The sequence below is a fragment of the Mobula hypostoma genome, chromosome 3 (assembly GCF_963921235.1).
Source record: "Mobula hypostoma chromosome 3, sMobHyp1.1, whole genome shotgun sequence".
Classification (NCBI taxonomy): Eukaryota; Metazoa; Chordata; class Chondrichthyes; order Myliobatiformes; family Myliobatidae; genus Mobula; species Mobula hypostoma.
In genome coordinates this window covers 137,154,092-137,170,697 of record NC_086099.1, presented here as the reverse complement: position 1 = coordinate 137,170,697, position 16,606 = coordinate 137,154,092, and the positions used below count along the sequence as shown (strand labels likewise).

General features: G+C 40.6%; 1 protein-coding gene across 2 annotated transcripts in view; it reads right to left on the bottom strand.

Moving 5' to 3' along the window:
• dgkb (diacylglycerol kinase, beta) overlaps positions 1 to 16,606 on the bottom strand; it is an 828,029-nt gene that overhangs the window by 720,474 nt on the left and 90,949 nt on the right. The gene's annotated exons all lie outside the window — the stretch shown is intronic.

Here is a 16,606-nt window from a genome sequence, read left to right as displayed (position 1 = left end):
ATATGGTGACAAATACGTACTTTGATAATAAATTTACTTTCAACTTTGAAAAAATTTACTTCAGTACAAAGCCTGTACGTCTTCATAGGCAGCTCTTAGGAATACAGGGTTGCATAGTGACTCTTTGCAAGTTGCTCTCTGCAGAAATTTGTTCAGGCAGACTGGCAGATGTGGCAGCAAACCTCAATCAGGAAATCCAACCTCTACAGTTATGTTGATGCTTTGATGCTGCTACACCACAATAAAATGACTAGCCATTAGAATCAAAAAAAAATTATGGACATATTATTTCAAAAATGTGAATGAGGAAAGAGAGAGTTACATGATTAATTAATAGTTTTGTTCATAAAATACATGAAAACATTTACTGAGCAAGTGTATTCTTTTACTTTTGACATTCAACTGAGTTTCTAGTTGCTTTATAAAAACACCCTGAAGGTCAAAGTTCATAGTAAAATTTATTATCAGAGTACATACATGTCACCACATACAATACTGAGATACTTTTTCTGCAGTCATACTTAGCAAATCTATAAAACAGTAACTATAAACTGTAAACAATCTGTGCAAATAGCAATAAATAATAAGCACGACATAACAATATATGAGTCCTTAAATGAGCGTAGCTATCCCCTTTTGTTCAAGAGCCTGATTGTTGAAGGGTAGTAATAGGAGTCTCAATAGAAGTCTTGTAATTTATGTAATTCAGTGTTTTTATTAGTTTTTTGAGCCTTTAAACCTTATAATTAAAATGCTTATGTTCAGTGATAGTGAAAAATTTTAGAAACGAATATTTGCAAATGTCTCATATACTGTATACTGAGTGGTTTTAAAAGATTTAAGTTTTTGACCTCAACTGTTAAGTATATAGCTTAAACTAATGTCAATTTCTTAATTACTTAAGTTTGCTGATGATTCAGAAATAGATGGAAGGCTATGTTGTGATGAGGACATTGTGATTCTGCAAGGGAATATAGACTGGTTGAGTGACTGTGTGAAAACCTGGGAAAGGGAGCTTCATTGGGATATGGATAAGATCATGCAATTTGGTGAGATGAATCACAAGGTGGATTATTACCTGAATGGAGAAGGACTAGAAATGAATCCAGTTCGCACGAATCACAAAAGGTTAGCAGATAGGTCCAAGAAGCAGATAAGGCACCTTAATGCATTTTGGCCTTTATTGCAAAGGAGTTGGAGTTTTGTTATAGTTTTAAAGGGTGTTTGTGAGGCCACACCTGGAATACTATACATAGTTTGATTCCCTTGCCTAAGAATAATACTGTTGCTTTGAAGGCAGTCTAAAGGAGATACACCAGGCTAATTTCATAAAAGGTTGTCCTTTTATGATCGGCTATACAGTTTGAAGTGAAGTGTAACCTTATTTAATCATGCAATGTCTTAGGAGGGTAGATAGGGTCGATGGTCGATAGGGTAGATGGTAAGATGTTCTCACCAACGTGAGAGTCACTAACAAGGGACATTATTACAAGATCTGGAGCTGGTCATTTAAAGCTGAGATGCATAGAAATTTCTCCTCTCAGAACATAGTGAATCTCTAGAATTCTCTGCTCCAATAGTAGCAACAAAATCATTAGATGTACTTAAAGTAGAGATAAAGCAGGCTTGTAGATTAATTGCTCACATGGGTATAATTAGGTGGCATGAGCTCATCGGACTCAAAGAGTTGTTACGTGCTGTATCTCTAAATCTAGAACCTAAATATAAAGTGAGGGCACAAGCGGCAGTATCTTGATTCAGCCAATCTCTTGTGGCCTTGTCCTTTGATTAATGAGATGCATGTATTGTGATACTAGCAAAATAAAATCACATAAAACACAATACTTTTAATACAAACCAGCCTAATTAGGAAGTACTTCTAGCATCCAATCACTATGCTTGGGAGACTAGCTAGGACTGTTGCCGCAAAGCAACTCCGGGTAATCTCTCCATCTGCAGTGGGCAATCCTAAAATTATCCAATGCCCCAAGCATTTTCATATCTTACTGGACACTCCAGATTAAATCAACAAATCCTGTATTTATAATCTCAAAATCCACAGTGTTCAATTAATACATTCAAATATATGCATCTAATTTCCCATGGTTATTATTGTTTGATGATTCATTGTAGTTTGCAAAGTATTTCTGATTCTTTTGCCATGTATGTTTGTACACAAGCTCTGAGTTTTATTGTTGGATGAAGCTGTCATAATTTTTTGTCATTGCAAGAGTTCCTCAAGTGCACAGCCATATTATTGTTCTTTCCCTTAATATTTAAGTTCAAGCTTTCTGCAGATATTATTCCTACATCCATTTGGTTTCTGAATTGTGTTAATATTTAATAAACAGAGAGTTTCATTTGTCATGCATTTCATTGTCCTACAGACTCATTTAAGTATTTTGCTGCAAAAAAAAAACCATCTTTGGAAATACCTGTCAGGATGCTGTTTATTGACTACAGCTCAGTGTTTAACACAATCATTCCTGCAACTCTGATCAAAAAGCTCCAAAACCTGGCCTTCCGTTCCTCCCTCTGCAACTGGATCCTCAAATTCTAAACCGGAAGACTGCAATCTGCACGGATCGAAAATAATATCTCTATCTCGCTGACAATCAGCACTGGTGCACATCAGAGATGTGTGTTAGCCCTCTGCTCTATTCTCTCTACCCCCATGACTTTGTGGCTAGGCACAGCTCAAATGGAATCTTTAACTTTGCTGATGATACAACTATCGTTGGCAGTATTTCAGACGGAGAGAGGGCGTACAGGAGCAAAATATATCGGTGTCAACTGCGCAGAATCAAAATCAGCTGCAGAGTTGTAAACTTAAATCAGCTCTATCATGGTCACTAGCCTCCGTAGTATCCAGGACATCTTCAAGGAGTGATGCCTCAAAAAGGCGGCATCCATCACTAAGAACCTGCATCACTCAGGACGTGGCTTGTTCTCATTGCTATCTTCAGGAAGGAGGTACCGAAGCCTGAAGGCACACACTCAACATTTCAGGAACAGCTTCTTTCCTCTGTCATCTGATTTCCGAATGGACATTGAACCCATGAACACTACCTCACCATTTTTTTATTTTTATTTTTGCAATATGTATTTAATTTAACTATTATATACCTACTGTATTTCACATTTTTTCTATTATTATGTATTGCATTGCTGCCACAAAGGCAACAAATTTTACAACATATGCTGGTGATTTTCAGCATGATTCTGAGCTGTTTTGTATTGTATTGCTAGCAGTTTATGAAAGGCACTCTTCGTTGTACAGGACATTACATCTCTTTTCAGTCACTGAGGTCAGATGGACTGAGTATATTCAGGAATTATTTGAAGACGATCAAGGTGAAAAACCAGAAATTAAGAAAAACATTAAAGGTCCAAGTATTTTAAAATCTGCAGTTCGTAATGCAATAAATAAGATGAAGAAAGGAAAGGCAGCAAGTCTGATGAATTAGTAATACAACAAACTATCACCCTTGAAGAATATGGAATTGAAAAACTTACTGATTAGAGACTTACATTAGAGACTTAAATGAAATAAGAGACTTAATGACATTTATGAGACCGGAATAATACCAGAAGAGATGAAAAAAATCAGTATTTATCACTCTTCCTAAGAAACCTGGAGCAATAGAATGTGAATTACATAGGACCATAAGTTTACTGAGTCATATCACCAAGATACTTCTAAGAATTTTGATGACAAAAGCTAAAAGTAAGATACAAGCTGAAGTAGATAAAGAACAATGCAGTTTTGTGAAAGACAAAGGTACAAGAAACACAATATTGATGTTAAGGATACTATCAGGACGAGCTATTCAACAGCAAAAAAGATTTGTTTTATCGACTACACAAAAGCATTTGATAAAGTGAAGCCCAATAAGTTATTTGAAATATTACAGGAAACTCTAGATCTAGATTTGAAGGACCTCCGCCTAATCAGAAATCTGTACTAGGAACAAACTGCCGCTGTAAGAATAGATGGAGAACTGAGTCAGTTTACGAAAATCAAGAGAGGCATTAGACAAGGGTGTTTTTTCTCCCTGATTTATTTAATGTGGACAGTGAAACAATATTTCAAAAAATAAGAGACATCTTGGGAATCAACGTTGGCGGTGAAAACATCAATAATTTCAGATATGCCGATGACACTGTGTTAACTGCAAGTAGGGAGAAAGAACTACAAAACTTAATTGATATAATTGTTGAATAAAGTGCAAAAATGGGTCTATCTATCAATTGCAAAATGACAGACTGTATAGTGATATTCAAAAAGAAGGAGAATCCTATCTGCAGGCTGAGAATAAATGGGGAAGACATAAAACAAGTACAGAACTTTTGCTACTTAGGAAGCTAGGTGACATCAGATGGCAGGTGTGACATGGACATCAAAAGAAGAATAGGGATGGCAAAAGACACCTTTACAAGAATGAAGAGTATACTGACCAATACTAAACTAGGCATGACAACCCACCTCAGAGTACTGAAATGTTAGATTTATCCAGTTATGTTATATGGCTCAGAATGTTGGACAATATCTAGTAACATGAGGAAACGAATTGAAGCAGCAGAGATGTGGTTTTTGAGGAGGATACAAAGAATGCCATGGACGAAACGAATATCTAACAAGGATGTCATGAACAGAGCAAAGACAAAACGAGAAAGAATGTATGAGATCATGAAAAGGCAATGTAGCTTCATTGGACATGTGATTAGGAAGGCGGAGTTAGAATGCACGGTAATTATGGGAAAGATTGAAGGGAAGAAAGCAAGAGGAAGACAAAGACAAATAATGATGGAGACAGCAGCTAGAGAACTGGAAACGAATACCAAAGAATTGACCCACTTGACCCGAAATTGGAGTGTGTGGGCCATGGCAGTCAAAAGTTTAAACTGGGCACGGCACCTGATGATGATGAGTCAATAGTTGACCCTGGGAGGCACTCTTTATGTTTCTCAGTACATCTCTATTCAAAGTCTAAGTGTGAGTCAGTAATTTTGGAGCAAGCAAACAATCTTTGTTCCCTGGGATACAAAGTGTACTGGATTGTTAACTTTTCCCTATTCCTTGGCAGGTATATCCTGCATTCTTGACCTATTCACAGACCCATGCATGGAAACAAACTGAAGTCACTCGAAAATAATTTTTATCACTGTTGCGTGCTGCTGGACTGATGTTTCTACATTTCTAAAGTATTCTCATTTCCAAGGATTGCATATGTACAATGGAGGACTTGAAGATCAAAAGTGGTCCTTTTCACCAGATTTGCTGCACATTTTTTCCTTTCTAAAGCCCATGTTTGCAAGATGTTGGGGGAAATACTTTCATGAGAATACTTTGATAAAATACCTTTCCTCGTTGTATATTCACTGAGAGCATGAAAAGCTCAATACAGCATCAATGTCAATCATTTTCTGAGTCTCACTATTGCAGTGCTCGATCAATTGTAGCACAATGCTAGGATTCTGAAGTCACGCAGTCAGCCACCAATTTGAAAATATTCTCAGCAAAGTCCAAGTTGTTGTGTTGCTTGTGGAAACATGTAAATTTGTTGGTGGGTTTATTTCTTAACTGTTTAGATCCAGTCTAATAAGATATTTTCTCTGTCTCCACAATGTTACCACCTGCTCCTGGGCAAAGCTGTTCACTCCAACATGGCCGCTGGCACAGAGTTCTCTGGAAGCCCTCTGCGCTTCGGCATGACTAAGCTCAGTTTCAGACCTGTCCTACAGAACTTAAAATGCTTTTGACAGCCAATGTGACCTGATCCTAGGATCACCAGTTGTGAAAACTGTCAGATATTACTGATTGTGAGCATCTTTGACATTCACAGTCAGTAACAATCAAGCTGATCCGAATGTTAGAGGCAAACAACAGGAATTCTGCAGATGCTGGAAATTCAAGCAACACACATCAAAGTTGCTAGTGAACGCAGCAGGCCAAGCAGCATCTGTAGGAAGAGGTGCAGTCGACGTTTCAGGCCGAGACCCTTCGTCAGGACTAACCGAAGGAAGAGTGAGTTAGGGATTTGAAAGTTGGAGGGGGGAGGGGGAGATCCAAAATGATAGGAGAAGACAGGAGGGGGAGGGATGGAGCCAAGAGCTGGACAGGTGATTGGCAAAGGGGATATGAGAGGATCATGGGACAGGAGGTCCGGGAAGAAAGGCAAGGGGGGGGGGGAACCCAGAGGATGGGCAAGAGGTATATTCAGATGGACAGAGGGAGAAAAAGGAGAGTGAGAGAAAGAACAAGTGCTACACATGCCCTTACACTTCCTCCCTTACCACCATTCAGGGCCCCAAACAGTCCTTCCAGGTGAGGCAACACTTCACCTGTGAGTCGGCTGGGGTGATATACTGCGTCCGGTGCTCCTGATGTGGCCTTTTATATATTGGCGAGACCCGACACAGACTGGGAGACTGCTTTGCTGAACATCTACGCTCTGTCCGCCAGAGAAAGCAGGATCTCCCAGTGGCCACACATTTTAATTCCACATCCCATTCCCATTCTGACATGTCTATCCACGGCCTCCTCTACTGTAAAGATGAAGCCACACTCAGGTTGGAGGAACAACACCTTATATTCCGTCTGGGTAGCCTCCAACCTGATGGCATGAACATCGACTTCTCTAACTTCCGCTAAGGCCCCACCTCCCCCTCGTACCCCATCTGTTACTCATTTTTATGCACACATTCTTTCTCTCACTCTCCTTTTTCTCCCTCTATCCCTCTGAATATACCTCTTGCCCATCCTCTGGGTTCCCCCCCCCCTTGTCTTTCTTCCCGGACCTCCTGTCCCATGATCCTCTCGTATCCCCTTGGCCCTATTCCTCCCCCTCCTGTCTTCTCCTATCATTTTGGATGTCCCCTTCCCCCTCCAACTTTCAAATCCCTTACTCACTCTTCCTTCAGTTAGTCCTGACGAAGGGTCTCGGCCTGAAACGTCGACTGCACCTCTTCCTACAGATGCTGCTTGGCCTGCTGCGTTCACCAGCAACTTTGATGTGTGTTGCCCGAATGTTAGAGATTCATTTTTATAGTAAGCATGTTGATAGCACAACCACCCATAAAATAATCAAGTAAAACTTGGAAACTAGTTTTAGTAAATAAAGAAAATCTACTTATCCTTTTCCCAGGATGAATCAGAATTACAATCAGGTTTATTATCAGTAATACATGTATATCACGCTTTTTGTGTTTGTTTTGTGGCAATGGTACAGTGCAAAGACATAGAAGTCGATGTAACTTACAACAAATAGATATATAAATAGTGCAAAAGGGGAATAGTTCATGTGTTCATAGACCATTCAGAAATCTGATCGCAGAGGGGGAACAGATTTCCCCATTCAACTGAATGCAACCTGTTGTTTTTCCCTCAAGTTGAACACAGGAAAGGCTTTGCCATCTACCATACCAGCCTGAGAGCTAATAATCCTCATCCTCATCAATTTGATTCCTTGAAGGGTCCAATGTTGCAGGACAGAAGCAAACTGGTGGTCAATCAGTAGGGTGGAAATCACCACCTTTAAACAAGACCCTCACTAGTGTTGGGAAGTGGTACATCTGCTGGGATACTGGGCAAGTATTGACAATAATAGCAATGTGTTGGAATGTCACATTCTCAGTGACATTTCCTCAAATATTTTACTACAATGGCTTTGGCAAATTTGTCTTCTACAGTTTGATATTTGATTTTGGTTGCATGTTACGGAGATGAATTTTTTCTATTTTTTAATGGGCACTGTTAACAGAAGATGCAGTATTTGAATGATGGCTAAGAGCTGAAACTCTCCTTTGAGTCTTTGTAGGAATTGAACAGCTTCACTTGGAGTTAAATGATAACATCAAAGGTAGAAGAAAAGCTGTTTCTGCTTCTAAGAAAATGCAAAACAAATCAGGAATAACAAATTACAATATAACCAACGGTGTGCTTCTCCGTGCTTTTCCAAAATTTAACTAGTTCTGTGCATCTAAATTCCATATCAATCGGAGTCCTAAGTGAATAAATCATATGTGCAACCACCATTACTGATGCTTGCCAGCAACCAAAGCATTCTTTTACCTAATAGTCTTCGTCATACTAAAACATTGCTGAAACTATGAGATGAGTGGAGAGTCAAGCACTCCCCAGTCTCTGCCAACTTGTTGCAAAAGCAAGAAGGTGAAAGATTTGAGCTTTAAAAGAGGAATAGAATGAATCATCTTTTCTGGAACATAGAACTATCCCTATAACCTTTTCAAGATATTAAGCTATCTGCAGGGAAAATTTCTTCCATTCGCTAAATCTTAACTAAATCTCATTAGTATTTTACTGTTATCTTCCAGTTAGGCATTCAGAGCCAATGTGAATGATTTGCTTATATCAGTATTATACCTTTATACCTTTCAATATTTTAAAGTTCTAAGACTTTTTTGAAGACATTCAGCTTGCTTGTTATTTGCAATATAACACCCTGTGTCAGAATTTTCACTACTGCCCTGCTTTGATGTCTTTGGAATGCATCAACATTTTTTGGAATCAGAATCATAATCAGATTTCTTATATACTAACTAATATGCATATATACTTTGGTAGCACAAATACAGTGCAATACATAAAAATTACTATAAATTTTAATAAAAATATATAAAAAGAAATAAATTGTGCAAAAAGAGCAGCATAGTGAGGAAGTGTTCAGGAGTACATTGACTCTTCAGAAATCTGACGGCAGAGGGGAAGACACTGTTCCTAAAACATTGAGTGTGTGTCTTCAGACTCCCGTACCACCTCCCTGATGGTAGAAATGAGAAGAGGGCATGTCCCAAATGGTGAGGGTCCTTTATGTTTAATATCACCTTCTTGAAGATGTCCTCAATGGTAGGGAGGCTGGTGCCCATGATGAGTTGGCTGAGCTTACAACCAATCTTATGCACTCGAGCTCCATAACAGGTGGTAATGAAACCAGGCAGAATGCTCTCAACCTGTAGAAATTTGCTAGTCTTTGATGATGTGCCAAATCTCCTCAAATTCCTAATGAACTATAGTCTTTGACGTGCTTCCTTCATAATTGGAACAACATGTTTTGTCCAGGATAGATCTTCAGAGATGTTGACGCCCAGGAACTTGAAGCTGCTCACCTTTCTGCTGCTGATGCCTCAATGAGGACCGGTGTTTGTTCTCCCAACTTCCCCTTCTGAAGTCTACAATCAATCCTTGACCTTACTGACATTGAGTGCAAGGTTGTTGTTGTGACGCCGATCAACATTACCCCTCTACATCAGCACATCACCATCGAAGATTCTGCCAGCAAAAGTGCTGTCACTGGCAAATTTATAGATGGTGTTTATGCTGTGCCTAGCCACACAACCATGAAATTAGAGAGATTTATGAAATATGGTAAGCACACATATTTGAGCTATCACTGTGTTGATAGTCAGCGAGGAGGAGATGTTATTTCCCATCCACACTGACTCTCATCCCCTAATGAGGAAGTCAAGCATCCAACAGCAGAGGGTGGTACAGAGTGCCAGGTTTTGAAGCTTCTTTATTATTTCTGAGGGGATGATGGTGTTGAATGCTGAGCTGTAAACAATAAACAGCAGCCTGATATAGGTATTGCTGTTGTCCAGCTGATCCAAGGCCAAGTGGAGAGCCAGTGAAAGTGCATCCACTGTAGTCCTGGTGTGGCAGAAGGCAAATTGCAGCAGGTCCAGGTCCTTGCTCAGACAGGAGTTAATGTTAGTCAAGACCAACATCTCAAAGGACTTCATCACAGTACATGTAAGTGCTACTGTGCAATAGTCAATGAGGCAGCTCACACCAGCTTTCTTGGCCTGATGCCTTTTTGAAGCAGGTGAGAAACTTTGACTGCAGCAGTGAGAGATTGAAGTTATCCTTGAACACTCCCACCAGTTGGTTGGCACAGGCTTTCAGTGACCTACCAGATACACCATCAGGGCCTGACACCTTGCGAGGGCTCACCCCTTTGAAAGATGTTCTGTCATCAGCCTCCGAGACCGAGATGACAGGGTCACTAGATACTGCAGGGGTTTGCACAGGTGGACTTTTATTCTCTCTTTCAAAGTGTGCATAAAAGTGTTGAGCTAATCTGGGAGTGGGACAGTACAGCCATTCAAGATGTTAGATGTCCTTGAAAACTCCCACCAGTTCTACACTATCATCAGGACTCGCTGCCTTGCAAGGGTTCACCGTCTTGAAAGATCTTCTGACGTCAGCCTCCAAGGCGGAGATCACAGGGTCATCAGGTGCTGCAGGGATTCACACAGATGTAATATTTTTTCTCCCTTTTAAATCATGTATAAAAGGTGTTGAGCTCATTGGGAAAGCAGAACACCCAAAATAGAAATTTAATGAAGTGATCTAAATTTATCTTATCTTAAATTACACAGGGACGTACAATCTAGATTGCATTATAATCAAATATCTGAGAAACAATCTAGAGTTTGATCAAGCAACATACACAAAATACTGGTGGAACTCCGCAGCCAGACAGCATCTATAGGAAAGTGCACAGTTGACGTTTAAGTCCAAGACCCTTCAGCAGGACCCTCCTCCAGTCCTGCTGAAGGGTCTCAGCTTGAAACATCAACTGTACTCTTTTCCACCGATACTGCCTGGCCTGCTGAGTTCTTCCAGCATTGTGTATGTGTGTTGCTTGGATTTCCAGGATCTGCAGATTTTGTCTTGTTAGAGTTTGATGAATTCTATTAGTAACAATATCATACTGTCTAGATTCTTCCTGAATGACAAATTGTCACTTTCACTGAGATATTCACACACTGAAAGTTTTATGATTATCTTGTGAATTAGTTTAGGGACCATTGGAGTTAATGTTTGGTTGTATTGAAGAAACCAGTCTTAATTTGTAAATAGTGCCAGCAATTATAATAAAATTGTTCATTTCAAGGCTGAAATTGTCACAGTGGTCAGTAGGACAGTTTAATGGATTGGTGCATTTCTGTGGTTGGATATAGGACCAATACATTGACTGTAGGCTGCAGAATCATTGCACCAGCTGCAGTCAATGAGCATACACAACAAGGGACCACCAACTCCACCTCATAATTCTAAACAACACACACAAAATGCTGGAGGAACTCAGCATGCCAGGCAGCACCTATGGAATAAAAGTACAGTCGACGTTTCGGGCCAAGACCCTTCAGCTGTGCTCTTTTCCATAGATGCTGCCTGGCCTACTGAGTTCCTCCAGCAATTTGGGCGTGTTGCTTTGATTTCAAGCCTTTGCAGGTTTCCTCTTGTTCATAATTCTGAAGTAGAATTTACTTCCACTCAAAGTTTTAAGGTAAAATTGAGTTGACTCTACCCTGCTGTTACAATTCAGACAAAGGAACTGTACCTATGAAAACAAGAAGAATGCCATAATTTCTTGATAAATATTGGGCATAGATTAAACCATCTTCATTGTCACATCTCTTGCAGCAAATATACCATGCTGGAAAAGTTCTTCTACTTATTTGTAAAGAAACTGTAAGCACAGCTTTTATATTCCCATACAAATGTTGTTAAAACTAGAAGAGGAAAAGCTGGAAACACTGACATATGCGAGCAGGAAAGGTCAATCGCGTTCAGCCTTTTGTTGAACCCGGCTTGCCGTGGCATGTTGCACTTTTACTGCTTCCAGTTGCCTTGGCTCCAGAGATCCAAACAACCTTTATCAGCATAAATATTGTGATCACTGATTTTAAACTATTAATTGATTTTGCATCTATTTCATTTGAGAATGGCTTGCCTCTGATGTTAAGGTTCTGCTCCAAAATAGATGATCTTCCTTTGAGTTGCACTGAACTACACATACCACAATTTTTCCACTCACTTAATCCGTCAATGCCAATTTATAATTTTAGTGTTCAATAAACACTATTTAATGTGCCACTATTTTTGCTCCCATCAGCAATCAAGCATGTAGGCTTTCTCATATTATCAAAGTTGATAATAAATACAGAAAGAAAGACAAACTTTTTTATTGATATTGCAGATCTCATATCCCTTCAGAACATGCAAAAGCACTTTATAGCCAATGCTTAAGAATTGTTCTCACTTGGAATCATGAAACACAAGAAATTCTGCAGATGCTGGAAATCCAAAACCACACAAACAAAATGCTAGAGTAACTCAGCAGGTCAGACAGCATTTGTGGAAATGAATAGATAGTCGACATTTCAGGCTGAGATCCTTCTTCAGGGGAATGTCGACTCAGACAATGAGAAGCCTGCGTCCGGCATTTTTTCATGCCTTTTCATGCCTCTTCAGGACTGAAAGGGGAAGATGCCAGAATTAAAAGGTGGGGGGGAAGAGGAAGGAGGCAAGCTGGAAGGTCACTGGTGATAGGTAATGGGGTGGGAAAGGTGAAGGTTTGGAGAAGACGGAATCTGATAGGAGAAGAGAGTGGACCATTGGAGAAAGGATAGGAGGAGGGAACCCATGAGAAATTAATAGGTAGGTGAGAAGAAGTAAAAGGTCAGAGTGGAGAACAGAAGAAGGGGTGGTGGTGTGAAGTAGAAATCGATGTTCATGCCATCAGGTTGGAGGCTACCCAGACGGAATATAAGGTGTTGCTCCTCCACCCTGAGGAATGCCTCATCTTGGCACAAAAGGATGGACTGACATGTCATAACAGGAATGAGAATCAGAACTAAAATGTTTGGTGACCAGGAAGTCCCGTTTCTGGCGGATGGAGCAGAGGTACTCAACAAAGCAATCTACGATGGGTCTCACCAATGTAGCACTCTCTGCACTGGGAGCACCAAGCACAATAGACTGCAGATTCACAGCTGAAGTGTTAGCTCACCTGGAAGGACTGTTTGTGGCCCTGAATCGAGGTGTATGGGCAGATGTAGCACTTAGGCCACTTGCAGATATAAGTGCCAGGAGGGAGATTAGTGGGGAGGGACAAATGGACAAGGAAGTTGTGGAGGGGGCAATCACTGTGGAAAGTGGAGAGATGGGGGAAGGTAATAACATGTTTAGTGGTGGGATCCCTCTGGAGAAGGCGGAAGTTGCAGAAGATGATGTGTTGAACGTGGACGCTGATAGGATGGTAGATAAGGACAAGAAGCAATGTATCATATTAAGGTGATGGGAAGATGGGGTGATTGTGAATGTCTGGGAAATGGAGAAGATGTGAGTGAGGGCAGCATCAATATTGGAGGGAGGGAACCCCGATTCTTTAAAGAAGGAAGACATCGCTGATATCCTGGAATAGAACATCACCTGGCTTTATCTATCACATTCCAGCTAGACTCCTTTCCCTCCCCCCATCTTTTTATTCTGGCATCTTCTCCCTTCCTTCTCAGTTATGAAGAGGGGTGTCGGCCCAAAGTGTCAACTATCTGTTCATTTCCATAGATGCTACCTGACCTGCTGAGTTCCTCCAGCGTTTTGTTTGTGTTGCTTAGGAATCATGAAAGTTGGTTAACTTGGAGCAAAATCTTACAGACAACAATAACAAGATTGACTGCATTAAGACTGGGAACTGAAGGATAGACAATGCACCAGAATCAGGAAAACATTAAAAAGAAAAGAAAAACAGGAAATCTGACACAAAAATAGGAAGCACTGGAAATTTGGTTTGGAGTGGCTACAGAGGATGTTACTATTTCAGGTATATTATTGGATCAGGAAACATTATCTCAGTTCTTATTTCCCCAAAAACTGTTCAATGTGCTGAGTATTTCCACCATGCTCTACAGCTACATTATGGAAAAGAAACATGTTCTTTGAAATTGTGAAGAGGTTTGTTTGACATCAAGATGAGTAAGCAGATATCTGTTCTCTCTAAAGACAACATTTGTAACAATATAACATTCCCTCTGTACTTACAGTGATGATAGTGGAATTGTGTGCTCATCGCTGGATTCAGAGATGATCTCATGAAGTACTAACAGCCAACCCATAGCCAATCAGAGCTCCACCACAGGTACTCGCACCAGTTCAAACGTATACTGATTATCCCTACTGCTAACCACCAATTTATTTCCTGCTGGCAATTAAACACTGAGTTCCCACAGAGTAGATGCACGTGAACTAGCAGAAAGTGGAGTCTGAATCATTGCTTTAAATAACAAACAACATTTAATGGCAGTGGTGCAATGGTTAAATTATCAGATTAGTAATCCAGAGTCAAATTCTTCCAAATGGTGGAAGCAAAATTTAAACTCAATTGTTAATCTAGAATTGGAGAAAAATCTAGTCATTAGTAATGATGTATTGATGTAAAAACTCAACTGGTTCACCAATATCTTCATGAAAAGAGACTGCCCTTCCTTATAAAATTCCACCATCTTAAAGAAGGATCTTATGACTGATCATATCTTTACCTCCCCCTCCCCCACATCCCCGCTTTCTGCAGGGTTCACTCCCTCTGTGATTTATCCCTGCAAATGCCTAAGTGCTACACCTGCCCATTCACCTTCTCCATCGCCTCCATTCAGGGCCCCAAACAGTGATTCCAGGTGAGGCAGCACTTCACCTGAAAATCTGCTGGGGTCGTCTATCATGTCCAGTGGTCCCAAAACAGTCTCCTTTACATGGATGAGACCCATCGTGAATTGGAGGACCACTTGATCAAGCATCTGCACCCCATCCGTCAAAAGCGGAAAACTTCCCAGTGGCCAATTATTTTAATTCTGGTTCTCATTCCCATTTCAACATGTCGGTCCATGGTCTCCTCAGTATGGAGGAGCAACACCTTATATTTGTCTGGGTAGCTTCCAACCTGGTGGCATAAATATCTTTTTTTTTCCAGTAAAAAAAACTCCTCCTTCGATCCCCCACGCTGGCCTTTTAACTCTTCTTACCTGATTATCACTTCCCCCTGGATCCCCTCCTCTTTCCCTTTCTTCAATGGTCCACTCTCCTCTCCCATCAGATTCCTTCTTCTCCAGAAGTTTACCTTTCCCACCCACAAGTCTTCACCTATCACCTTCTAGCTAGCCTCCTTCACCTTGCCCCACCTTTTTTATTCTGGTATCTTTCTCCTCTGTTTCCAGTCCTGAAGAAGAGTCTCAGCCCAAAATATCGACTATGTATTCATTTCCATATATGGTGCCTGACCTGCTGACCTCAAGCATGTTGTGTGTGTTGTTTTGGATTTCCAGTATCTGCAGAATTTATAGTCTGACCTCAATATGTTTCCAGACCCACCCAGGTAAATGGCTCTTAAAATGTTCTCGACACTCAGCTGAAGGGCATTTAGGAATAAGCAGTATATACTCACCTTATCAGTGTGCCCAATACCCCAAACCACAAAATTCTCAGTAAAAAAATACAATTGCTTCTGTTTAGGAGAATACTGCAGTCAGTCAGAGTAGCTGACAACTTCTCGTATAATACGCTCAGAGGCCACTATTCCTGTAGCTAATAAAGTGGTCACAGAGCGTATCTTCATGGTCTGCTGCTGTTGTAGCTCATCCACTTCAAGGTTCAACCAGCTGTGAATTCGGAGATGCTCTTCTGCACACCACTGATGTAACACATGGCTACTTAAGTTATTGTCACCTTGAATCTGCCTGACCTCTTTCATTAACAAGGCATTTTCACCCACTGAACTGCACTCTCCGTATTTCTGCACCACTCTCTATGAACTCTAGAGACTGTTGCACATGAAAATCCCAGGAGATCAGCAGTTTGTGAGATACTCAAACCACCCTGCCTGGCACCAACAATCAAAGTCACGTAGATCATATTTCTTCCCCACTCTGATGTTTGGTCCAAATAACGACTGAACCTCTTGACCATGTCTGCATGCTTTGATGCATTGTATTGCGGCCACATGATTGGCTGATAGATATTTGTTTTAACGACCAGGTGTAGAGGCGTACCTAATATCCTGCTGCCCACAAGGGCAACAAAAACATGTGAACACCACTGCCTGGAAGTTGTCCTGCAAACCACGTCATTCTGACTATTGCTGTTCCTTCACTTTTGCTGGAACACTCTCTCACAGCATTGTGAGTACCCACACCTGAAGACAGCTTAACGCCAAATCACTGAGCTGCTATGACATGACTGGCTGATCAGATACTTGCATTAACAAGCAGGTGTACAGGTGTACCTAATAAAGTGGCTACTAAGTGTATACAGTATCTGTTTCTACTCTTGCCTTGCTCCACAAACTACTGTCCCTCAGGTTTCCTGTTTGAGAGAACTCTAGTCAGGGATAGATGCAGCCTGTGTCTTCCATTGAGTTCAAAGGCCCTGAACTGGTAGGTGTTCCAGCATAAATATTCTATCTCGTGCTTCTGATTACAGAGGCCAAAATAAAGGCTGAAACAGAAATTAGAATGATCAGTGAGAGCTCTCAGCTCAACTCGAATTAAATTAACAGAATACTAGAAGCTTGTCTTTTACAAAATAAAACATGCATAAATCTTAAATAACAGAAAATGCCGAACAAAGCTGTTTCTTCGGGCAATTGCGTTTTAAATAATTCTGATCCATAACGTCGCAGCATGACATTACATAACAGGTACCGAAATCAACCAAGCTGTACATCCGAAAGCTAGTTAAAATTTACAGGCGCCACAGAAGTGCGATTCTCAATGGGCGACCCTTCAAAGCGCAAATAATTTAATG